Source organism: Scyliorhinus canicula, chromosome 9 (genome assembly GCF_902713615.1).
Source record: "Scyliorhinus canicula chromosome 9, sScyCan1.1, whole genome shotgun sequence".
In the NCBI taxonomy this organism is placed as follows: domain Eukaryota; kingdom Metazoa; phylum Chordata; class Chondrichthyes; order Carcharhiniformes; family Scyliorhinidae; genus Scyliorhinus; species Scyliorhinus canicula.
The window spans coordinates 104324941-104351226 of NC_052154.1; the positions used below are offsets into that span (position 1 = coordinate 104324941).

The window sequence follows — 26286 nt, forward strand, 5'->3', positions numbered from 1 at the left end:
TGGTCTGTGTCCTTACTCGTAGCAGGCCATGTTCCCCTATCACCGTGTTCACTGGCCTACACTAGCTCCAAGGTAATTAACACCTCAATTTTAAAATTCTCTCTTTGTTTTCAAGTCCTTCTGTGCCCTCATCCTAAACTATCTCTCTATTCTTCTCCAGGCCCACAGTAATCCAGCATGCTCCCCTAATTCCGGCTTCATCAACATCCGGTTGACTCATTGGTCTTGATGTATGATTCTCAGTTCAGGGTTTTCATTGCACGTGCGCGGCATGGTGGCACAGTGGGGGCAATGTTGCTTGTTCTGGGTGAGTGTGCTTAACACTCAATTTGGCTCTGTTTCATTATTTAGCTCTGGAGTCACCAGGTATCGTTAAGATACCGCCACAAGTTTCAAGGTCAAGTTCAAAGCAATAAAACCATACACTAATTAGTAAGTTCAAACAACTGAGTTTATTATAATACAATTATAATACTACCCATGCACACGCTAAGAGGATTAAACTATTCCTACCACTAAATAAACCAATACTTATCTCAAGGGAACTGCCGGATCAGGGGACAAGGCCTCTTGCTCTGCTCTGGTCTGCAGACTTCAGGTTGGTATAAGTTAAAAGGGGTCAGGAGTGTCTATCTCTGGTAGCGATCGTTGTGAGACACTTACTTGCTGGCGGCTGCTGTCCCAAACCTCTCCTCTCTCTCGTTCAAGGTCTTCTTTGGCAAAAGCTGGTCGAGATGCTGGTCCAGAGAGGTGGGCTGGTCAAGAAGAACAAACTAAATGTGGGACCTGTCTTTTTATAGGTCCCAGGGCTTCGCGCCCTTTTGGGCGGACCCTTTACCTGCTGGGAATCGATTGGGTCTCTTCCCAATCGATATGTTTGAATCCCCCCAATACTGAGGCTATCTCTCAGCTACTGGGCGGGCTTTCAGGTGCTTTGTTTTCGGACCCCGCTGATGCCGGGGTGTCTGGTTTCCCATACAATGTTGCAATCACTTCCCTATTTGTGTCCATTGTCCCTGGGATCGTTCCATTACTATGTTAACTATCACGGAGATTGCCTCATTAGTATGCGGAATGTTCGTTTCGGTGCTGTCTACTCTCTTAGCAGACAGAATACATATTTGCTTGGTGCAGCCTGCTGGTGCTTCAAACATTGTCCATTTTAACCTGCAAGCTTTGCGTTCCTCCATTTTGTATTTAGGGAATGGCCAACCTCGGTGGCTCCAGCAGCATGGTGGCACAGTGGTTAGCACTGCTGCTTCACAGCGCCAGGGTCCCAGGTTTGATTCCCGGCTTGCATCACTGTCTGTGTGGAATTTGCTCTTTCTCCCCGTGTCTGCGTGCGTATCCTCCAGGTGCTCCGGTTTCCTCCCACAATCCAAAGATGTGGAGGTTAGGTGGTTTGGCCAGGATAAATTGTCCCTTGGGTGTTCAAAGATATGCAAGTTAGCTGGGGTTATGGCGATAGGGCGGTGGATTAGAACATAGAACATAGAACATAGAACATTACAGCGCAGTACGGGTCCTTCGGCCCTCGATGTTGCGCCGACCTGTGAAACCATCTGAAGCCTATCTGACCTACACTATTCCATTTTCATCCATGTGTCTATCCAGTGACCACTTAAATGCCCTTAAAGTTGGCGAGTCTACTACTGTTGCAGGCAGGGCTTTCCATACCTCTACTACTCTCTGAGTAAAGAAACTGCCTCTGACATCTGTCCTATATCTACCACCCCTCAATTTAAAGCTATGTCCCCTCGTGTTGGTCATCACCATCCGAGGAAAAAGACTCTCTCTGTCCACCCTATCTAACCCTCTGACTATCTTATATGTCTCTATTAAGTCACCTCTCAGCCTTCTCCTCTCTAACGAAAACAACCTCAAGTCCCTGAGCCTTTCCTCGTAAGACCTTCCCTCCATACCAGGCAACATCCTAGTAAATCTCCTCTGAACCCTTTCTAAAGTTTCCACATCCTTCCTATAACGTGGTGACCAGAACTGCACGCAGTACTCCAGGAGCGGCCGCACCAGAGTTATGTACAGCTGCAGCATGACCTTGTGGCTCCAAAACTCAATCCCCCTACTGATAAAGGCTAGCACACCATATGCCTTCTTAACAGCCCTATTAACCTGGGTGGCAACTTTCAGGGATTTATGTACCTGGATGCCGAGATCTCTCTGTTCATCTACACTACCAAGAATCTTGCCATTAGCCCAGTACTCTGCATTCCTGTTACTCCTTCCAAAGTGAACCACCTCACACTTTTCCGCATTAAACTCCATCTGCCACCTCTCAGCCCAGCTCTGCAGCTTATCTATGTCCCTCTGTATCCTATAACATCCTTCAGCACTATCCACAACTCCACCGACCTTCGTGTCATCTGCAAATTTACTAACCCATCCTTCTACACCCTCTTCCAGGTCATTTATAAAAATGACAAACAGCAGTGGCCCCAAAACAGATCCTTGCGGTACACCACTAGTAACTGAACTCCAGGATGAACATTTGCCATCAACCACCACCCTCTGTCTTCTTTCAGCTAGCCAATTACTGATCCAAACCGCTAAATCACCTTCAATCCCATACTTCCTTATTTTCTGCAATAGCCTACCATGGGGAACCTTATCAAACGCCTTGCTGAAATCCATATACACCACATCAACCGCTTTACCCTCATCCACCTGTTTGGTCACCTTCTCAAAAAACTCAATAAGGTTTGTGAGGCATGACCTATGTCTGTGAGGACCTAAGGTTTGTGAGGATTGGACCTAGGTAGGGTGCTCTTTCAGAGAGTTGGTGCAGAATGGTCTCCTATTGCACTGTCGGGATTCAATGGATCCTGAATGCATTGTTCCACAATTGGCAGCTATGCTTGCAGCCTCCAAGCTCTGGAATCCTCTCCATCCCTTTTCCTCCTTTAAAACACTCCTTAAAAGCTACTTCTTTGACCAAGTGTTTTGTATCTGTTATTGCTATTGCTGCTGCAATATAGCCACGACACTAAAGACTGCATTGAAATACCGTTATGCTGTTGTTTTTTAACAGACACGTCTATAAAATCGGGCAGGTTTAGCTCAGTCAGGGTTGGTTTAGCTCAGTTGGCTGGACAGCTGGTTCGTGATGTAGAGTGAGGCCAACAGTGTGGGTTCAATTCCCCGACCGGCTGAGGTTATTCACGGAGCTACTCAACCTTGACCCTGGCCTGAGGTGTGGTGATCCTCAGGTTAATTCACCACCAGTCAGCTCTCCCCCTCAAAGGGGAAAGCAGCCTATGGCCATCTGGGACTATGGCAGCTTTCCTTTATTTTAAAACCATCAGTCTCTCTGACACATTCTAAAGTCTGCAGTCCAGATCAATGCAGATTAAATTGAAGTCGATCGCACCTTCTCACTGTCCGCTGTATTATATGAAAGGGGGGAACGAGCAGCCAGATTAAGAGGCAATGGAGATGATGTGCAGCGTGGTCACTGATTGTGACTCGACTGTTGTCCTTCACAGTTCCCCTTCTTTGATGCCAGCGCCCCCTCTGCCTCTGTACTACCTCCACACACAGAGCAGTCACAGTACAGCCCTGCATGGTATACAGGAGCAACGACTGCATGTGTAAGGGGTGCCTCATTATCCCTCGTCTCACACAACAGGGATCTTAGGAGAGATTTAACACCAACCTCAAAGTGATTCCGAAACGCCATTGACGCACACTCTGTCAGGTAAGAGAGCAGAAACAACTACTGGTTGAGTAAAGCACTTAGAGCATCTTCTGGGAATCTTGATAGTCTTCAGGTAATAATGCCTGCCCACAGCAGTTAGATCTCTCTTTATATTTATATTTCTATCAAAGTCAATCCAAGGGTTGGCTTTCAGGTGAGAACACAATAGTAGCGAGTTTAGAGAGTAGCTAGCTGTCTTTTAATCTATTGAATGAAATAAGATTTCTCCGCATCCCCCTCAGAGTGTGTATAATGAAGGGCAGTGCAGGGATACAGTCATCAGAGAGGCTGATTCTGTGATCATCTGGAGAGGGTATCAGTGGAGTCTGATCTGGCATTCCCTAATCCCTGTAGATAGGAATGAGAAGACGCCAGTGTTGCTTAACAAGGACTCCAGTGTGCTACACAGAGCGCGAAATGATTGTGAGTTCATATTACTGTCAATTTATAAAATGGTTCTATTAATACATACAAAAGTGAAAGGAGCGTTTCCTCTCTCTGGCCCTTTCTCATCTCCATCACTTGCTTTAGCCTCTCACATTGTCTCATTCTTTCTCTCCACACATCTGCCTATTCATGTTCTTTGTTTCTCTGAACCTCAATCCATCTCTTCAAACAACAGCATGGATTTATCGACTGCTTTTAATGCAGGGAAACATCCGAAGGTACTTCACAGGGAGAGCTGGGGACTGCTAAATGGAAACGAGGCACATCTCTTTCTTTTCATCTCTGTCCCCTTCAGCCTCTCTTTCCCTCTCTTCCTCTTCTTACTGCATCTTTCTCTCCTTTAACACTTTCTCTTCCTTTAGCTCCTTCCTTTCTCCCTCTGTTTCCTCAGCACTCTCTTCCTCCATTCCCCATCCCGTCCATCCTCTCTTTCCCTCTGATGTTACCTTCTCATTCACTTCTACCTTCTATCTCTTTTGTCTTTCTATCGGACATCCCTTCCTTTATTTAACTGTTGAAATTACTGATGACCTTTGATCAATGCTGAGTTTTTGCGAGTCACAGCGTCTATTTCTCTGGGCTTTGGATCAGAGTCAGCTATTTCTGTGGAAAATGCTGAACAATCAGATGAAAGTGAACGTGATGAAGATGCTCTTTAATCTCAGCAGCCCCCAGCTCTGCAGTTATGCAGGATGCTATTCAGATGAAGATTTATGTGTGTGGGTGGAACAAGTCTCTATTGATTGATACAGATTGCGACTGTGTAAATGGAAATGAAAATCTGGAGCCTGTCATCTGTGCAGACAACATGTACCTGTAGTGAGATATCTGGTTCTGTGTCTCTCATTCACCTCTACCCCATTCTCTGACAATTGATTTCTCTCCATCTCTGTCTGCAGCTCACTCTTTACTGATCTATTTTTCTCCGTGTTAAAGTTTTTTCATTTTTCTATGTGAATGGCACTCATCCATCAACCTATCAACATCATTGTGATTCACCCGATTGCTAATCCTGTCTGAGAAATCTGCCAATCTCACCTAATTGAAAGCCGCTAATCATTTTTCTTTACATAAATTTAGAGTACCCAATTATGTTTTTCCAAGTAAGGGGCAATTTTAGCGTAGCCAATCCACCAAACCTGCATATCTTTGGGTTATGGCGATGTGACCCACACAGACACGGGGAGAATGTGCAAACTCCACACAGACAGTGACCCAGGGCCAGGATCGAACCCGGGTCCTCGGCGCCAGAGGCGACAGTGCTAACCACTGCGCCACCGTGCCGTCCTAAAGCAGCCAATCATGTAACTGTGCCGACACTCATTCTCACCTTACTCTGACAGTTTATTGGTTCTTAGTCACCAATATTTTATAACACATCCTAAATATAGCCGTGCAGTGGGTGCGAAGCAGAAAGCAGAGAGAGTAGCTGCTCAGTGCTCCCAAAGGCCTTCAATAATCACCCTTCTGACACACGCAGTTTCCGGGTGCAGTGTGTCTACACCGACAGTATTGAGCTGTCAATCTCATCTCAGCAATCCAAACAATAGGAGGAGGGAATGCCATCGCCTGAGAACAGGAATGACAGTGAGAATGGAAATGGAGCCTGGCTCCATCACAACAGCATCGACCTGGAAGTGGGAGGTGGGAGATGGACAAACATCAGCAGCTCCAAATTCACATTATCATCTGATTTGAGGGGCAGCTAATGAGAGAAGATCAACACTGCCAACAGGGAGCAAAGGTTTGTTCACAAATAAACATGATGGATGATAAATTGGCTAAGTGATGGACAGATCTTGAATACGAACATATCGCAGCATTCAGACAAGGTGGGGGAGGCAGAGCAGCTCAGTACACCAGTCCAGCATATCCCAGCACAGCCCAGCTCCACCAGCCCAGTCCAGCATATCCCAGCACAGCCCAGCTCCACCAGTACACCAGTCCAGCATATCCCAGCACAGCCCAGCTCCACCAGCCCAGTCCAGCATATCCCAGCACAGCTCAGTTCCAGCAGCCCAGTCCAGCATATCTCAGCACAGCACAGCTCCATCAGCCCAGTCCAGCATATCCCAGCACAGCTCAGTTCCAGCAGCCCAGTCCAGCATATCCCAGCACAGCCCAGTTCCAGCAGCCCAGTCCAGCATATCCCAGCACAGCCCAGCTCCACCAGTACACCAGTCCAGCATATCCCAGCACAGCCCAGCTCCACCAGTACACCAGTCCAGCATATCCCAGCACAGCCCAGCTCCACCAGTCCAGTCCAGCATATCCCAGCACAGTCCAGCTCCTCCAGCCCAGTCCAGCATAGTTCCACCAGCTGCACACTTCCACCAGCCCATCCCAGCCCAGCTCCACCAGCCCAGTCCAGCATATCCCAGCACATCCTAGCTCCACCACCCCAGTCTAGCATATCCCAGCACAGCCCAGCTCCATCAGCCCAGTCCAGCATATCCCAGCACATCCTAGCTCCACCACCCCAGTCCAGCATATCCCAGCACAGCCCAGCTCCACCAGCCCATCCCAGCCCCACCAGCCCAGTCCAGCATAGTCCCACCAGCTGCACACTTCCACCAGCCGATCCCAGCTCAGCTCCACCATCCCAGTTCCACCAATTCATCCCAGCCCCACCAGCCCAGCTCCACTAAACCAGCTCCAGCTGCCATGTTCCACCAGCCCAGACCATTTCCACCAGCCCAGCTCCACTAACCCAGCTCCAGCAGCCAAGTTCCACCAGCCCAGCCCAGCTTCACCAGCCCACCCAGTTCCACCAGCCCAGCTCCACCAGCCCAGCCCAGCTACACCAACCCAGCTCCACCAGTCCAGCTCCACCAGCCCAGCCCAGCTACACCAACCCAGTTCCACCAGCCCAGCTCCTCCAGCCCAGCCTAGCTCCACAAATCCAACCCAGCACCAGCTCCGTCAGCCCAGCCAACCCAGCACCACGAGCCCACCTCAGATCTACCCGCCCAGCTCCAGCAGCTCAGATCCAGCAGCCCAGCCCAACTCCAGCAGCCCAGCCCAGTTCCACCAGCCCAGCCTAACCCCAGCATCCCAGCCCAGCTCCACCAGCCAAGTTCTGCCAGCTCAGCTCCAGCTGCCATGTTCCACCAGCCCAGCCCATTTCCACCAGCCCAGCTCCACTAACCCAGCTCCAGCAGCCGAGTTCCACCAGCCCAGCCCAACTTCACCAACCCACCCAGTTCCACCAGCCCAGCTCCACCAGCCCAGCCCAGCTACACCAACCCAGCTCCACCAGCCCAGCCTAGCTCCACCAGCCCAGCTCCAACAGCCCAGCCTAGCTCCACCAATCCAACCCAGCACCAGCTCCGTCAGCCCAGCCAACCCAGCTCCACAAGCCCACCTCAGATCCACCCGCCCAGCTCCAGCAGCCGAGTTCCACCAGCCCAGCCCAGAATTCACCAGCCCACCCAGTTCCACTAGCCCAGCTCCACCAGCCCAGCCTAGCTCCACCAACCCAACCCAGCACCAGCTCCGTCAGCCCAGCCAACCCAGCTCCACGAGCCCACCTCAGATCCACCCTCCTAGCTCCAGCAGCTCAGATCCAGCAGCCCAGCCCAGCTCCACCAGCCTAGCCCAGTTCACTAAGGCCCCTCGCTCATATGCTGAATAGAAATTGAAATGAAAATGAAATGAAAATCGCTTATTGTCACGAGTAGGCTTCAATGAAGTTACTGTGAAAAGCTCCTAGTCGCCACATTCCGGCGCCTGTCCGGGGAGGCTGGTACAGGAATCGAACCGTGCTGCTGGCCTGCTTGGTCTGCTTTTAGCCAGCGATGATTTAGCCTTGTGAGCTAAGCCAGCCCTGTTTTTGTAGATGTTGTGTTCAATAAGATCATGGTGGATCTTTTTGTGGACTCAGCTCCATTTACCCGCCTGCTCCCCATAACCCTTAATTCCTTTACTGCTCAAAAATGTATCTATCTTTGCCTTCACAACATTCAACCAGGTAGCCTCAACTGCTTCACTGGGCTGGGAATTCCACAAATTGACAACCCTGTGGGTGAAGAAGTTCCTCCTCAACTGAGTCCTAAATCATCTCCCCCTTATTTTGAGGCTATGCCGACTAGTTCTTGTTTCACCTGCCAGTGGAAAGAACCTCCCTACTTCTATCTTATCTATTCCCTTCATAATTTTATATGTTTCTATAAGGCCCCCCCCCCCCACAGTCTCCCCCCCCCCCCCCCCCCACAGTCTTCTAAATTCCAATGAGTACAGTCCCAGTCTACTCAGTCTCTCCTCATAGCCAATCCTCTCAACTCCAGAATCAACCTCGTGAATCTCCTCTGCACCCACTCCAGGGCCAGTACATTCTTTCCCCAGTAAGAAGACCACAACTGTACACAGTACTCCAGATGTGGCCTCACCAGAACCCTATACAGGTGCAACATAATCTCCCTGCTTTGAAACTCCATCCCTCTCGCAATGGGGGACAAAATTCCATTTGCCTTCTTAATTACCTGCTGCACCTGCAAACCAACTTTTTGCGATTCATGCACAAGGGCGCCCAGGTCCCTCTACACAGCAGATGTTACCATTTAAATGATCGTCCATTTGGCTGGTAATAATAATAGGTCTCCTCCAGCATGTCGCCACAATGTGGGAGACCCGCCTAGTGCTATACTGGAGGGCCCCTCCAGGGCGGTGCAGGCACCTGAACTGCATCTTCAGGATGCTAAAGCAGCACTCAATCATGCCCCTGGTCGCTGCATGACACGGTAGCACAATGGTTAGCACTTTTGCTTCACAGCTTCAGGGTCCCAGGTTCGATTTGCGGCTTGGGTCACTGCCTGTGCGGAGTCTGTACATTCTCCCTGTGTCTGCGTGGGTTTCCTCCGGGTGCTCCAGTTTCTTCCCAAACGTCCTGAAAGACATCCTGTTAGGTAATTTGGGCATTCTGATTTCCCCGTCTGTTTGCCCGAACTCGCGCCAAAATGTGGCGGTCCAGCAGGTCCTCGAATGACAGGCACCGGTGATATTCCCTCAGCCAGGTCAAAGGGGCTACACAGTGGCCCTGTCCTGCACTACAGCCCCTGACCCGCATCCCCCCCCCCCCACCCACCGGACACGTCATCCTCCGCACTGCACCTCTGGTCCCGTTGTTGCCTGGCACCGGGGGTCCTCTGACCCTGGCACACGTTCCTGCCGGAAGGGCTGCCAGTGGCTGGCGCTACCTATGCCAACAGTAGGCTCTCCAACCCCTGTCCTGTACCCTCCCTTGGGATCTACTATGGATGTCTCCCTTGGGTGGGCTGCATGGTGCCCCGCCAGGAGGGTGGCACCTGGTTGTAGAGGGTGGGGTGTGGGTCCTGTCGACTCCTCGGGGGAAATCTTGGGAGGGCACCCAAACAGCCAGTGGCACTCAGTGCAACTACGGGCCACAGTGGGAAGTCAGTGGGTAGTCAGTGGGGTGCGCTGCGCGATGGCTGCCTTGCAGGCCTCAGAAAAGGCAGTACATGCCTGGCAACCTTGGTAACGGGGGTCACCTTGGCCCACGAACCAACCCCTGGTCGCCCCACTCTCCGTGGCAATCAACCCCCCCCCCCCTGCCAGCAGGAGGACTGGTGCCCTCCCCCCCGCCCCCCCCCGCCAGCAAGAGAACTGGTGCCCCCTCCTGCCAGCAGGAAGACTGGTGCCCCCCCTCCCCCCCGCCAGCAGGAAGACTGGTGCCCCCCTCCCCCCCCTGCCAGCAGGAAGACTGGTGCCCCCTCCCTGCGAACAGGAGAACTGGTGGAAGACTGGTGCCGCCCCCCCCCCCCCTCTGCCAGCAGGAGGATTGGTGCCCCCCCTCCCCCCCTGCCAGCAGGAAGACTGGTGCCCCCCTCCCCCCCCTGCCAGCAGGAAGACTGGTGCCCCCCCCCCCCCCCCCCCCGCCAGCAGGAGGACTGGTGCCCCCTCCCTGCGAACAGGAGAACTGGTGGAAGACTGGTGCCCCCCCCCCCCCTCTGCCAGCAGGAGGATTGGTGCCCCCCCTGCCAGCAGGAGGATTGGTGCCCCCCCTCCCCCCGCCCCCCTGCCAGCAGGAGGATTGGTGCCCCCCCCTGCCAGCAGGAGGATTGGTGCCCCGCCTCCCCCCCCCCCCCTGCCAGCAGGAGGATTGGTGCCCCCCTCCCCCCGCCCCCCTGCCAGCAGGAGGATTGGTGCCCCCCCCCCGCCAGCAGGAGGATTGGTGCCCCCCCTCCCCCGCCCCCCTGCCAGCAGGAGGATTGGTGCCCCCCCGCCCCCCGCCCCCCTGCCAGCAGGAGGATTGGTGCCCCCCTCCCCCACCCCCCTGCCAGAAGGAGGATTGGTGCCCCCCTCCGACCCCCTGCCAGCAGGAGGATTGGTGTCCCCCCCTCCCCCCGCCCCCCTGCCAGCAGGAGGATTGGTGCCCCCCCCTCCCCCCGCCCCCCTGCCAGCAGGAGGATTGGTGCCCCCCCTCCCCCCGCCCCCCTGCCAGCAGGAGGATTGGTGCCCCCCCCCTGCCAGCAGGAGGATTGGTGCCCCGCCTCCCCCGCCCCCCTGCCAGCAGGAGGATTGGTGCCCCCCTCCCCCCGCCCCCCTGCCAGCAGGAGGATTGGTGCCCCCCCCGCCAGCAGGAGGATTGGTGCCCCGCCTCCCCCGCCCCCCTGCCAGCAGGAGGATTGGTGCCCCCCCTCCCCCCGCCCCCCTGCCAGCAGGAGGATTGGTGCCCCCCTCCCCCACCCCCCTGCCAGAAGGAGGATTGGTGCCCCCCCTCCGACCCCCTGCCAGCAGGAGGATTGGTGTCCCCCCCTCCCCCCGCCCCCCTGCCAGCAGGAGGATTGGTGCCCCCCCCCTCCCCCCGCCCCCCTGCCAGCAGGAGGATTGGTGCCCCCCCCCCTCCCCCCGCCCCCCTGCCAGCAGGAGGATTGGTGGCCCACAGCTGCACATTTGGGAACATGCCTTACCTCCGCTCCCTTCTTTAGCAGCCGTGGTGCCTGTTTCCCTATTCTAAATCCACAATTATTATATAAGATTGCAACAGGATCTTGATCTATTGGGCAGATGGAGCTTAATTTGGAAAACATGAGGTGATGCATTTTGGTAGATCAAATCAGGGCAGGACGTCCTCAGTTAATGGTAGAGAGTTGGGGAGAGTTATAGAACAAAGAGATCTCGGGGGTACAGGTTCATAGCTCCTTGAAGGAGGAGTCACAGGTGGACAGGGTGGTGAAGAAGGTATTCAGCATGCTGGGTTTCATTGGTCTGAGTATTGAATACAGGAGTTGGGACGTCTTGTTGAAGTTGTACAAGACATTGGTAAGATCACACATGGAATGCTGTGTTCAGTTCTGGTCACCCTATTGTAGGAAAGATATTGTTAAACTAGAAAGAGGGCAGAAGAGATTTACGAGAATGCTACCAGGACTTGATGGTCTTAGCTATCAGCAGAGGCTGGGATTTTTTTCCCTGGATAGTAGAAGGGTTAGAGGTGGTCTTATAGAGGTTTATAAAATAATGAGGGGCATAGATAAGGTAGATAGTCAACAACTTTTCCCAAAGGTAGAGGAGTCTAGAACTAGAGGGCCTAGGTTTAAGGTGAGAGGGGAGAGATACAAAAGAGACCAGAGGGGAAATGTTTTCACACAGAGGGTGGTGAGCATCTGGAACGGGCTGCCAGAGGCAGTGGTAGAAGCGGGTACAATTTTTTCCTTTAAAAAACAGTTACAGTTACACGGGCAGGGTGGGTATCGAGGGATATGGGCAAAATGCAGGCTAGTGGGACGAGCTTAGTGATAGAAACTGGGCAGCATGGACAAGCTGGGCCAAAGTGCCTGTTTCCGTGCTGCAAAAATCTATGACTCGATGACCCTTAAGTGAACCTTGCCATCAGTAGTTCCTCCTGGCAGGGGTGGGGCATTACTGGAGGCCCTGAGAATGCCAGGGCCCATTAATGAGATGCCAACAATAATTGTGGTACAATTTGCATACCCATTCTGGTGTGTGGCGTAGAACGCATTTATGCCACTGTTGAGGCACTGGAGCACGGCATTCCGTGCGCCACCCGGCACCGGCTGACGCGCTATTCTCCATCTGATTGAGTTTTGTGAATCCGGTGTCGCTGGAGGGAGAATCCCGCCCAAAGTTTTACTCTGGCATTTCATTAGTGATGGAACCATCAATTCACCAGACACGTGTTTCCGATGTGAATCTAGGCTTTAATCGACTTACTTCAGAGCCAGCCTGTTACCTGTCGATGAACTCTGGACACGGGTACTGATACAGCTGCACTGGGGGAGGAGTCATGGGCGGAGCCAAGGGTGGAGCCCAGTACAAGTTCCTGAGTGCTCCCAGCGCTACTCCCCCTAGCGGTAGGATAGCGCTACTGCGCTTACAAAGACGGTGTGAATTAACATATATACATCTATATTACATTCACCACATTCACCCCCTTCAAAAAAATCTAGTCTATAAAGTCAGTCTGTCCGGCGGTCGAATTGTCCGCTGAGATCTGCGGAGCACCGGGGTTGCAGCCTCATGCGGTGGCTGGATGGGTGTGGTGTTCTGGGGTACGATGGGGTACTCCAGGGAGGGTTGTATCCGAGCTTCATACTCCCCTGGTTCGACCGGGGTCTGGGGGCGCTAGTCGGCGCGGGGGCGTGGAAATGGTGGAGCGAGCTTGTGGGCTCGGGAGCGCAAGGCGGCGGCAGCATGGGGTGTAGGGTGCCAGATCCCGGAGGGATGCAGTGTCCTGACGGCCGTCAGGGAACTCGACGAATGCGTACTGGGGGTTGGAGTGGAGCAGGCGCACCTTCTCAACAAGGGGGTTGGTTTTGTGTGCCCTGACGTGTTTCCTCAGGAGTAAGGGGCCCGGCGTCCTCAGCCATGCCGGAAGTGAGACCCCCGTGGTAGTGCCCCTGGAAAAAATGAAGAGCCTCTCGTGAGGGGTCTGGTTGGTCGCCGTGCACAAAAGGGACCGAATAGCGTGGAGCGTGTCTGGGAGGACTTCCTGCCACTGGGAGACTTGGAGCTTTCTAGACCAGAGGGTCAGTAGGATGGTCTTCCAGACCGTCGCGTTCTCCCTTTCCCCCTGCCCGTTCCCCCTGGGGTTGTAGCTGGTAGTCCTGCTCGAGGCAATGCCCTTGTCGAGCAGGTACTGACGCAGCTCGTCGCTCATGAAGGACGAACCCCGATCGCTGTGTACAGCGCCGGCCCTAGGGTTGCTGGTGCCCCGGGCAAGCTGAACTTCTGCGCCCTTGGGGGGCGGGGCCGAGGGGGGGGCGGGGGCGAGGGGGGGGGGGAGGGGGGGGGGGGGGGCAGGGCCGAGGGGGGGGCGGGGCCGAGGGGGGGGCGGGGGGGCGGGGCCGGGGGGGCGGGGCGGACCCGAGGCGGGGGGGCGGACCCGAGGCGGGGGGGGGGCGGACCCGAGGGGGGGCGGGGGGCGGACCCGACGGGGGGCGGACCCGAGGGGTGGGCGGACCCGGGGGGGGCGGGGGGGGACCGAGGGGGGGGAGCGGAACGAGCGGGGGAGCAGACCGAGCCGGGGGGGCCGCCCTGGGGGAGGGCGGCCACCGCGCATGCGCTGGTTGGCACCAGCCCAACTGCGCATGCGCGGGACCCGAGTCTCTGGCGCCCCCTAGCACATGGCGCCCCGGGCGACTGCCCGAGTTGCCGGTGCCTTGAGCCGGCCCTGGCTGTGTACGTAGCTGGGGAAACCAAACAGGGTGAAGATGCTATGCAGGGCCCTAATGACTGTGTGGGAGGTCATGTCGGGGCACGGGATAACGAATGGAAAACGGGAGAACTCGTCTACGACGTTTAAGAAGTAAACGTTCCTGTTAGTTGAGGGGAGTGGCCCTTTGAAATCAATCGCGAGGCGTTCAAAGGGCCTAGAAGCCTTGACCAGGTGGGCCCTGTCTGGTCTATAGAAGTGCGGTTTGCACTCCGCACAGATCGGGCAGTCCCTGGTGACCACTTTTACCTCCTCGTTGGAGAAAGGCAGGTTTCGGGCTCTGATGTAGTAGGCGAGCCGGGTGACCCCTGGGTGGCAGAGGTCATTGTGGATGCTTTTTAAATCGGTCGATCTGCGCGCTGGCGCATGTCCCGCGGGATAGGGCATCCGGAGGCTCGTTGAGCTTCCCGGGTCGATATTTGATATCGTAATTGTAGGTGGAGTGTTCGATTCTCCACCTCAGAATTTTATCGTTTTTTATTTTGCCCCTTTGCGAGTTGTCGAACATGAAGGCAACCGACCGTTGGTCGGTAATGAGGGTGAACCTCCTACCTGCGAGGTAGTGCCTCCAGTAACGGATAGCCTCCACAATGGCTTGTGCTTCTTTCTCGACTGAAGAGTGTCGGAGTTCTGAAGCGGAGAGGGTACGGGAGAAGAATGCAACGGGCCTCCCTGCCTGATTTGACATGGCTGCAAGAGCTACCTCTGAGGCGTCGCTCTCTACCTGAAATGGGGTGGATTCATCCACCGCCCTCATGGCCGCTTTGGCGATGTCCTCCTTGATGCCGTCGAAGGCCTGGCGTGCCTCAGCTGACAGGGAAATCGTGTGGTCCTAAAGAGTGGGCGTGCTTTGTCCGCATATTGAGGGACCCACTGGGCGTAGGAGGAAAAAAATCCCAAGCACCGTTTGAGGGCCTTGGGACAATGAGGGAGGGGGAGTTCTAAAAGGGGGCGCATATGGTCCGGGTCGGGGCCCAGGACTCCGTTTTCCACGACATAGCCGAGGATGGCTAGTCTGGTTGTGCGGAAAACGCATTTCTCCTTGTTGTACGTGAGATTCAGTTTCTGTGCCGTCTGGAGAAAACGGTAGAGGTTGGCGTCGTGGTCCTGCTGGTCATAGCCGCAGATGGTGACATTGTCCAAGTACGGAAACGTGGCCCGCAGCCCGTACTGAAATGAAATGAAATGAAAATCGCTTATTGTCACGAGTAGGCTTCAATGAAGTTACTGGTCCACCATTCGGTCCATTGCTCGTTGGAACACTGAGACCCCATTGGTGACGCCGAAAGGGATCCAGAGGAAATGGAAGAGGCGGCCATCGGCCTCAAATGCCGTGTAGTGGCGGTCCTCCGGGCGGATTGGGAGCTGGTGGTATGCAGACTTCAGATCCACCGTGGAAAAGAGCCGGTACTGGGCGATCTGGTTAACCATGTCTGCAATCCTGGGGAGGGGATACGCTTCGAGGAGCGTAAATCTATTTATAGTCTGACTGTAGTCGACCATGTTGCACGTTTTACTTGAGTGTATTACGCGTTTATTGGAGTGTATTAACACGCCTCCGTTTAAAGGCCGTGTGCTTAACACTAGCTACAGCTCTGTGTGTGTATTTTCAGCTCGGAGTCGCCAGGTGCCGTATATAGACACCTCACAAGTATTTCAAGGTCAGGTTCAAAGTAATAAAACTATACACCGATTAATAAGTTCCAACGATCAATATTTATTATACAAATATAATAAATACGCATGCACACGCTAAAGACTAATACCTATTTCTACTATTAAACGACTAAATACTTATCTAAGTAGGAACCAGCAAGGTCAGGGGACAAGGCCTTTGTTCCTTTCTGGGCTGCACCTTCTGTTCGTTACTAGTCGATTAATGTATAGGCAATGCTGGGTTCACGTAGTGAGCGTCGTTTTGGCACTTACTGAACGATGGCTGGTGCTCAACGGCTGGTGATGGAAGACAGGATCTGGAGGCTGGAGTCGGAGTTGAAACAGCAAGCCGGAGCAACAACAGACAGCGAGGCCGGAGCAAAACAGCAGTCCAAGCCGGAGCACAAAAACAGCAACGGAGCCGGAGCACAACAGACAGAACCATGTGCGGGGTCTATCTTTATAGGGCCCCCAATGTCCGTGCCTTTTCAGGGCGGGCCTTTACCTGCCATGTATCGATTGGGTGATTTCCCAATCGATGTCTTACAAATCCCCCAATCTGAGGGTCTCTTCTCGATGGGTGGGGCGGTCTCTAGGGTCTTTTGTGATGGATACTTCTGGTGCCGTTTCGTCTGGGCGTCCACTCAAAGTATCCATTCAAACCCAAATGTTGCTATTGTGTGTGCCCAGATCTGGATTGCCTCATTACTATGCAAAGCGTTTTGCTATTTACACCTTTGGTTGAGATCTTCCACCTGGCCATAAACTAGTTTCGTTACGTGCAGAATGCTAATTAGCCTTTGCAGACTGCTTGTCCTGGCTAAACTGTTTTCTCCCTACAGTCTTAGCAGTTCTCCATTTTGTTAGCCCAGTGTCCATCTTAGGTGGCTACAACCACCATATGGAATTTTTCTTCGGTCTTAACGACCACCACCTTAGCTCTCCAGGGACTATTGCTGGCCTCTATTCCCCCCTCATTGAGTAGCCTTCGGACCTCTGCTCTGACAAATACCCTATCCTGCAGGCTATACCGCCTGCTACGGGTGGCTACGGGTTTACAGTCCTTAGTGAGATTGGCAAAGAGAGGAGGGGAGGGGAATTCGCAGCGTAGCGAGGCTGCAGATCGTGAGTGGGGGCAGGGGCCCTCCGAAGCTGAGGGTGAGGCTCTTGAGGTTGCATTGGAAGTCTAGGCCTAATAAGAGTGGCGCGCAGAGTTCGGGCAAAATGTAGAGTTTGAACTTCGAGTAACTAGCGCCTCGGATTGTGAGTGTCTTGGCAGTGCGTCCCTGGATCTGGACCGAGTGGGAGCCTGAAGCGAGCGCGATAGTTTGCTGCACGGGGAAAACGGGGAGCGAACAGCGTCTTACCAGGTCTGGATGTATGAAGCTCTCTGTGCTCCCGGAGTCGATGAGGCATGGTGTTTTGTACCCGTTGATATGGACCTCTGCCATCGAGTTTCGTAGATTCTTTGGTTGTGATTGGTCCAGGGTGACCGCGCTGAGTTGGGGTAGTCGGTGGCTTGATCAGCTGTGCTGGAGTGGCCCCATGATGACTGCCCTCTGAGTTCATAGTTTAGTTCGAATTCCTCTGCTGAGTTGTCCGAGCGCGGAGATGTCGATCGGGCCCGTGGATCGCACGTGGCGGGTGGCAAGGAAGATGGCATCCAAGATGGCGGCCCCCATAAGTCACACGTGGCGGGCGGCGAGGAAGATGGCGTCCAAGATGGCGGCCCCCATGAGTCGCACGTGGCCAGCCGCGTGGTGGAGGTTTTCCAAGATGGCGGCCCCCATGGATCGCACGTGGCTGGAGGGGGCGGAGTCGGGGCATAGGCCGCAGCGTTTCGGGCCCCGCGCGGCTGCGAATGAGGGGAGCGGTTACTGCGAGTCGCTGGGGAGTTGGAAGCTGGGGCCCTTTAGCGAGGCACTCTTGCGTAATGGCCTTTTCGCCCGCAGCTGCTGCAGGTCGCGTTGCGGGCCGGGCAGTGCTGCCGCGGGTGCTGATTCTGGCCGCAGAAATGGCAGGCTGGGGCAGCATGGTGGCTGGCTGGAGCAGCATAGTGGCTGGCTGGGGCAGCATAGTGGCTGGGCGGCCGCGTGGCACAGGCCTGGGGGAGTCGCTGGTCAGGGGCCTATGATTGGGTCGCGGGGTCCGCGGGGAACGAGTTAAGGCTGCGGAAGGAGACCTCCATCGTGGTAGCAGCTTCCACAGTCATTTCTAAGTCCTGGGCCCCCTTTTCCAGCAGTCGTTGGCGCACATAGTTAGACCTGAGGCCCGCTACAAAAACATCGTGTACCGCCAATTCCCTGTGTTCAGCCGTCGTAACCTCTTGGTAATTACAGTCATTGGACAAATTGTTAAGTTCTCTTAGGAATTCGGCAAGTGATTCCGTAGGCCGCTGACGGCGAGCCGTGAACACATGGCGAGTGTAAACTTCATTAATGGGCCTTACATACATTTTTTCGAGAACTGCTAGCACCGCAGTATATGAACTGGCCGAGTTTAGTTGCGTCGAGATTCTATGGCTCACCCTCGCGTGCAGTAGACTTAGCTTCTGATCCTCTGTAGTTTCGGCTGTGCTCGCTTCGGCCAGGTAGGCCTTGAAGCACCGGATCCAGTGGGAGAAGATTTCTTTAGCCTCTGCATCCTGCGGGTTGAGTTCCAGGCGTCCAGGCTTGAGGGCCGATTCCATAATCGATCTTTACTGTTCTTAAGTCGATTAAATTGATGGAACCATCAATTCACCAGACACGTGTTTTCGATGTGAATCTAGGCTTTAATCGACTTACTTCAGAGCCAGCCGGTTACCTGTCGATGAACTCGTAGTGACCCAGGCTGACTCTGGACACGGGTACTTATACAGCTGCACTAGGGGGAGGAGTCGTGGGCAGAACCAAGGGTGGAGCCCAGTACAAGTTCCTAGGTGCTCCCAGCGCTACTCCCCCTAGTGGTAGGACAGCGCTACTGCGCTTACAACAACAGTGTGAATTAACATATATATTAACATATATTACATTCACCACAATTAGTTCTAATCGAATTGCATCCGCCTCTGTTTCTAATGGGCCCATGTTTACTTTCACTAATCCTGTATACATCTTTTGTGGAAATATTTTACATTGGTTTTTGTCTGTCTTGCGTTCACATTTATCTTACCTGGTCAATTTTTGGCCCTCTATTGCTAATTTGCAAAGGCCTCCCCTTATCAATCAATTATAAACCACTTCCAATATCTGCCTCTTTCTTAAACTGCTCTCGTTAACCATTGGGGGCAGTGGGGGCACGTGTAGGGTTGTTGCAACTTAAAGGAATATGAAGTTACTGTAAAAAGCCCCTAGTCGCCACATTCCGGCGCCTGTTCAGATACACAGAGGGAGAATTCAGAATTCTTAGCTGGTACGGGAATTGAACCCACGCTGCTGGCCTCATTCTGCATCACAAACCAGCTGTCCAGCCCACTGAGCTAAACCCTTATTATTTCTTTTTAGAGTCATGTTGTCTCTGACCTGTTTAGATGTCCCTCAACGACTTTATTGATAAGTACAGCTTTTGTCCATTAGGAATATAAACTTATTTCACATAACATTGTTATGTCTTGACCACGTCTTTGAATGCTGGCCATGACTTCTCCAGTTCTGACTAGGAATGAATTAGACATTTAAGCCATTAACAAGTCAGCTCAGTTGACAACAGAGGTTCTCTGTCACAACACATTAGTAAGTAAAGTTAGCTCTTTCTCTGTCTGAAATGCCGTCAGCTGATTTGGGGATCTCACATTCAAACATGATACTGAACTCAACTGTAACATAATCACCATGAGATCAAAGTCTATTCAGTAGTCTGAACATAAACCTCCAAAATTACTTCCCCAAATTTGCCTAAACCTCTGCATTATTTTATCATTTAAAAAACACGTCAAAACTGACATTTTTGAAAAAAAATTGGTCATCTGAATAATATTTTCATATGAAGATTAGCGCCATATTGTGCTCTATGGCATCACAGCGGAATAGCTTGGGATCATCTAGGAGGGCACAAAACCGTATGAGTGTTGTATTTATTGACTGTGTCAAATCTAATTATCACCGAATATCACTGACAGAAATACAATTATCACTTGGTGATTACTGACTGAGACACGACTTTCACTTGATGATCACTGACTGAGACTCAATTATCACTTGATGATCACTGACTGAGATACAATTATCACTTGATGATCACTGACTGAGACACAATTATCACTTGATGATCACTGACTGAGACACAATTATCACTTGATGATCACTGACTGAGACACAATTATCACTTGATGATCACTGACTGAGACACAATTATCACCTGATCACTGACTGAGACACAATCAGCACTTGATGATCACTGACTGAGACACAATTATCATTTGATGATCACAGACTGAGACACAATTATCACCTGATCACTAACTGAGACACAATTATCACCTGATCACTGACTGAGGCACAATTATCACCTGATCACTGACTGAGGCACAATTATCACCTGATCACTGACTGAGGCACAATTATCACCTGATCACTGACTGAGGCACAATTATCACCTGATCACTGACTGAGGCACAATTATCACCCGATCAATGACTGAGACACAATTATCATTTGATGATCACTGAGACACAAATATCACTTGATGATTAGAACATAGGACAGTACAGCACAGAACAGGCCCTTCGGCCCTCGATGTTGTGCCGAGCAATGATCACCCTACTCAAACCCACGTATCCACTCTATACCCGTAACCCAAGAACCCCCCCTTAACCTTACTTTTTTTGGACACTACGGGCAATTTAGCATGGCCAATCCACCTAACCCGAACATCTTTGGACTGTGGGAGGAAACCGGAGCACCCGGAGGAAACCCACGCACACACGGGGAGGACGTGCAGACTCCGCACAGACAGTGACCCAGCCGGGAATCGAACCTGGGACCCTGGAGCTGTGAAGCATTTATGCTAACCACCATGCTACCGTGCTGCCCGAGATTAATATAACATAAAGCCAATTTGCCACTTCCAAGCAGTTTGACCAGTAACTTACACTTGCCAAGCCGTCTACTAGTGATCACTCTGTTATAACAATTCATGCTGAACAAGCTGACATTTACAATCTGATTACCCTGTAATCTACTCACATACATTATTGGTTTATGTTTTGCACTGCTGTCGAATAACTATGCAATGATAATTTTGTTATTATGTTGTTAATGTGTTTTATTACCTGAATTCTCACTGTGTGCTGTCCAGTTTATGCTCTATGGTCAGTGCCTGTTCACAGATCAACCGGCTCTTTATTATTCCCTCAGTGAATGATTCCTGTTCCTTCACTTGTTTCACTGAGCTATCTTTCTGTCACTGCTGATCACTCTATAACTCATGTCCTTATTGTCCACTGTTTGGAATATCACCACTATCCAGTTGCTAATTTTCCCCAAATATTCAATTGATTACTCAGTGGAGTTCAGCTACTGTAATTATTTTAGGTGATCATCATTTGGCTCTGAAATGATGGTTCCCAATCCCTGTCTAATTCTCTTTTGAACACTGACTGCTTTCTGTCCAATTGTGACCAAGTTTCACTTGAGTAGCAATAGTTATCCTTTAATGAGGTGTTAAAAATATTTGAATGTCATCCCAGACTAGTTTATACCCTAGAGGAGCAAGAGTTCTACTTGCCAAATAAGTCAGCAATGGATGAATAGTGGGCTAAGAGTTTTTGTTCAATATGCTTAGAATGTCCTATCTCTGCACCCAGCCTGCTAAATATCCTCTTTACCTTCTCAAAGGGACTGTGACATGTGGTGAACTGAATTGCTGTTGTCCAAGCTGATCTTCCTCAAGGTTTAGGGTAACCTCCATGCTTTTGTACTCACCATCTCTATTTATGAAGCCCAAGACCCCATATTCTATGTTAACTTCTATGGAAACTGATGACTGGATATCAAATGTATCCAATTCATATTGTGGGGATGTGAGTTAACAGGTATTATCATCGAATCCCTACAGTGCGAAAGTAGGCCATTCAGCCCATCACATCTTTACCAACCCTTCAAATGAGCAATCTACCCATGTCCACTCCCCCGTCCACCCCACCCTATCCCATAAACCCTTAACCTAACCTGCACATCCCTGGACACTAAGGGTAAATTTTATCATGGCCAATCCACCTAACCTGCACATCTTCGAAATGTAGGAGGAAACCAAAGCACCCGGAGGAAACCCACACAGACATGGGGTGATCATGAAAACTCCACACAGACAGTCACCCAATGTCGGAATTGAATCCGAATCCCTGATGCTGTGAGGCGACAATGCTAACCCCTGTGCCACTGTGCTGCCCTTAGTGAGAGATACTCACATATCTCAGTTTACTTTTACGTCTGTCTTAAATATCATCTTTCACTCTTCCATCCGTTCACTGAAATTACACAGTTTGTTTCTTTCTCAACACACATTTCAAATGGGATAGGAACTGCTGACACCAACCCTGAGAATGGCCCCCTTCCCCACCACCCCATGCTGTACACACACCCTCTCCCCACAGCTCCCCTAACATCTACCCGCTGCCAATGTGCAGTTGCCTGTTCCAACAAGCTACAATTACTGCTTTTGGCAATGGAACCTTTCAAAGTGAGCCACTGTCAGCCTGGAGTGTCCATTTACCATGAGACCAGGATGACGTTCATTCTCAGTCCTTGTGAAGGCTCTTCAACCCAACAGTAACACGTTATAGACCCTAATCAACTTGCTGTGTGTTTCTGTTCTTATTGCTTTATCGACATTGCTTCTGTTTACCAGATTTTTATCGAACTGTGTACGGATGCACTTTCACAGACTTGATTAGTGAACACAAAGAATGGTACAGCAGCCTCATGGTTGTAGCTCGCTCCCAAAATGTCTCTGCCTTGGACGCTCTCTCACCATGGGGTAATTCCACGCTCTTGAGTCCGAATGGTCACACAGGCCATGTGACCCTTACCTTTAAAGGGTCAAACACCACAAATCCTTACTCCTGCCCCACGTTTCAGTCGTTGCTCCCTTTTTGAGCATGGACACGACATTATTTTTTTCAACCTAGCAACCTGGAATTGTGGTTGATTATACAGTAGTTGTAATGTCATTCAATTAGTAATCCTGAGGCCCAAGGCTACTGCTCTGGGGACCTGGGTTCAAATCCCAACATGTCAGCTGGTGGAATTTAATTGAATTTTATAAATCAGCAATCATCTCAGTGATGAAAACTATTGATTGTTGCAAAAATCCACCATTTACTCGAATGTCTTTAGGGAAGGAAATCTGCCATCCTTACCTCATCTGGCCTACATGTGACTCCAGGCCCACATCAATGTGGTTGACTCTGAACTGGCTGAGCAAGTCACTCAGTTCAATTAAGGACAGGAAACAAATGCTGGTCTAGCCAGTGACTCCATAAAATAATAAAGTAAACCTCAGGTACAGAACTTGTTGCCCAATTTGGGGTTTGATTGCAGTGATGAGGTTGCAATGTGCTCCTAAACACCTAGTCCCAAATCCTGATGTGTGTGAATGAGGCCTGGGCTGCCAGCAGAGCACATGGAGGTCAGGGGATCCATTGGGGCTGACAGCTGTAGTCAGGATCTTCATTTATTCTTTCATGGGAAGCTGGTACTGGTCACAAGGTATTTTTGCCCATCCCTAATTGCTGTTTAGAAGGTGGCGGCGAGTTGCCTTCTGGAACCGCTGCAGTCCTTGAGGTGTAGGTATATCCACAGTACTGATAGGGAGGAAATTCCAGGATTTACACCCAGCGATGGTGAAGGAACAGCGATATATTTCAAAGTCAGTATAGCGAGTGACTTGGAGAGGAATTTCCAGGTGGTGCTGGTCCCAGGTATCTGTTGCTCTTGTCCTTCGAGATGATAGTGGTCCTGGGTTTGGAAGGTGTTGTCGAAAGAACCTTGCTGAGTTACTGCAGTGCATCTTGTAAATGGTACACATGGCTGTCATTGTTCGTTGGTGATGGAGGGAGTGAATGTTTGTGGAAGGAGGAGCAATCAAGAAGGCTGCATTGTCCTGGATGGTATTGAGCTTCTTCAGTGTTGTTGGAGCAGCACTCATCCAGGCAAGTGGAGGGTATTCCATTCCACTCCTGAATTGTGCCTTGTAGAAGGTGGACAGGCTTTGGGGAGTCAGGAGGTGATTTACTCTCTGCAGAATTCTCAGCTTCTGACCTGCTCTTGCAAATAAAATATTGATATGGCAAGTCCAGTTTAGTTTCTGCAATTTGATTATGGGAGATTTAGCAGTGGTAATGCCAATGAATGTTAAGGATGAAGGTTAATGGGCAACACAGGGCAATGCAGTGGTTAGCATTGCTGCCTCACAGGGCAGCACGGTGGCGCAGTGGGTTAGCACTGCTGCCTCACGGCGCCGAGGTCCCAGGTTCGATCCCGGCTCTGTGTCACTGTCCGTGTGGAGTTTGCACATTCTCCCCGTGTCTGCGTGGGTTTCGCCCCCACAACCCAAAGATGTGCAGGGTAGGTGGATTGGCCACACTAAATTGCCCCTTAATTGGAAAAAAATAATTGGCTACTCTAAAATTATATTAAAAAAAAAGCATTGCTGCCTCACGACGCCGAGGACCAGGGTTCAATCTCAGCCCCGGGTCACTGTCTGTGTGGAGTTTGCACACTCTCCCCGTGTCTGCGTGGGTCTCACCCCCACATCCCAAAGATGTGCAGGGTAGATGGTTTGGCCACGTTAAATTGCCCCTTAATTGGAAAAAAAGAATTGGGTACTCTAAATTTTTTTTTTTAAAAGGATGAATGTTGTGGGCATCTGTGTAGAGTCTGCATGTTCTCCCCATGTCTGCGTGGGTTTCCTCCGGGTGCTCCGGTTTCCTCCCACAGTCCAAAGATGTGCAGGTTAGGTGGATTGGCCATGCTAAATTGCCCTTAGTGTCCAAAAAGGTCAGGAGGGTTTCTGGGTTAGGGGGATAGGGTGGGAGTGAGGTCTTCAGTGGGTGGGTGCAGATTCGATGGGTCGAATGGCCTCCTTCTGCACTGTCTGTTCTATGTTCAATGTTTTATGTTAGATTCTCTCTTGGCACTTGTGTGGCACGAATGTAACTTGCCACTTGTCAGCCCAAGCCTGGATATTGTCCAGGTACTGGCTGCATTTGGACACAGACTGCTTAATATCTCAGAACCCAGTACAGATCCCTCAGAATCATTTACAAATCCCCCAGAACCCAGTACAGATCCCTCAGAACCCCGTACAGATCCCCCAGAACCCAGTTCAGATCCCTCAGAACCCAGTCTAGATCCCTCAGAACCCAGTCAGATCCCTCAGAACACCATACAGATCCCTCAGAACCCCGTACAGATCCCACAGAACCCTGTACAGATCCCTCAGAACCCAGTACTGATACCTCAGAACCCCGTACAGATCCCTCAGAACCCCATACAGATCCCCCAGAACCCCGTACAGATCCCTCAGAACCCTGTACAGATCCCTCCGAACCCCGTACAGATCCCTCATAACCCACTACAGATCCCTCAGAACCCAGTCAGATCCCTCAGAACCCGGTATAGATCCCTCAGAACCCCATACAGATCCCTCAGAACCCCGTACAGATCCCTCATAAACCAGTACAGATCCCTCAGAACCCTGTACAGATCCCTCAGAACCCCGTATAGATCCCTCAGAACCCAGTCAGATCCCTCAGAACCCCATACAGATCCCTCAGAACCCCGGACAGATCCCTCAGAACCCAGTACAGATCCCTCAGAACCCCATACAGGTCCCTCAGAACCCCGTACAGATCCCCTCAGAACCCAGTGCAGATCCCTCAGAACCCGGTACAGATCCCTCAGAACCCCGTACAGATCCCTCAGAACCCCATACAGATCCCTCAGAACCCAGTACAGATCCCTCATAACCCCGTACAGATCCCTCATAACCCAGTACAGATCCCTCAGAACACTGTACAGATCCCTCAGAACCCCGTACAGATCCCTCAGATCCCAGTACAGATCCCTCAGAATCCAGTTCTGATCCCTCAGAACCCCGTACAGATCCCTCAGAACCCAGTACAGATCCCTCAGAACCGAGTACAGATCCCTCAGAACCCAGTGCTGGTCCCTCAGAACCCGGTACAGATCCCACAGAACCCAGTACAGATCCCTCAGAACCCCATACAGATCCCTCAGAACCCAGTACAGATCCCTCAGAACCCCATACAGATCCCTCAGAACCCAGTACCGATCCCTCAGAATCCCGGAAATATCCCTCACAACCCAGTACAGAACCCTCGGATCCCCATACAGATCCCTCAGAACTCAGTACAGATCCCTCAGAACCCAGTACAGATCCCTCGGAACCCCGTACATATTCCTCAGAACCCCGGACAGATCGCTCAGAACTCAGTACAGATCCCTCAGAACCCAGTACAGATCCCTCGGATCCCCGTACAGATCCCTCAGAACCCCGGACAGATCCCTCAGAATCCCGTACAGATCCCTCAGAACCCAGTACAGATCCCTCGGAACCCAATACAGACCCCTCAGAACCCAGTACAGATCCCTCAGAACCCAGTACAGATCCCTCAGAACCCCGTACAGATCCCTCAGAACCCCGGACAGATCCCTCAGAACCCCGTACAGATCCCTCAGAACCCCGTACAGATCCCCTCAGAACCCAGTACAGATCCCTCAGAACCCAGTACAGATCCCTCAGAATCCCGGAAAGATCCCTCAGAACCCCGTAC

At 51.8% G+C, this 26286-nt stretch overlaps 1 protein-coding gene across 1 annotated transcript in view; it reads left to right on the forward strand.

The window, feature by feature from the left end:
* Positions 1–3544: 3544 nt before the first annotated feature.
* Positions 3545–26286, forward strand: part of c1qtnf4 (C1q and TNF related 4) — a 94388-nt gene continuing 71646 nt past the window's right edge. The window contains exon 1 of the mRNA XM_038807353.1: positions 3545–3712. The gene's annotated coding sequence lies outside the window, so the exon portion shown is untranslated. The remainder of the gene's footprint in view (positions 3713–26286) is intronic.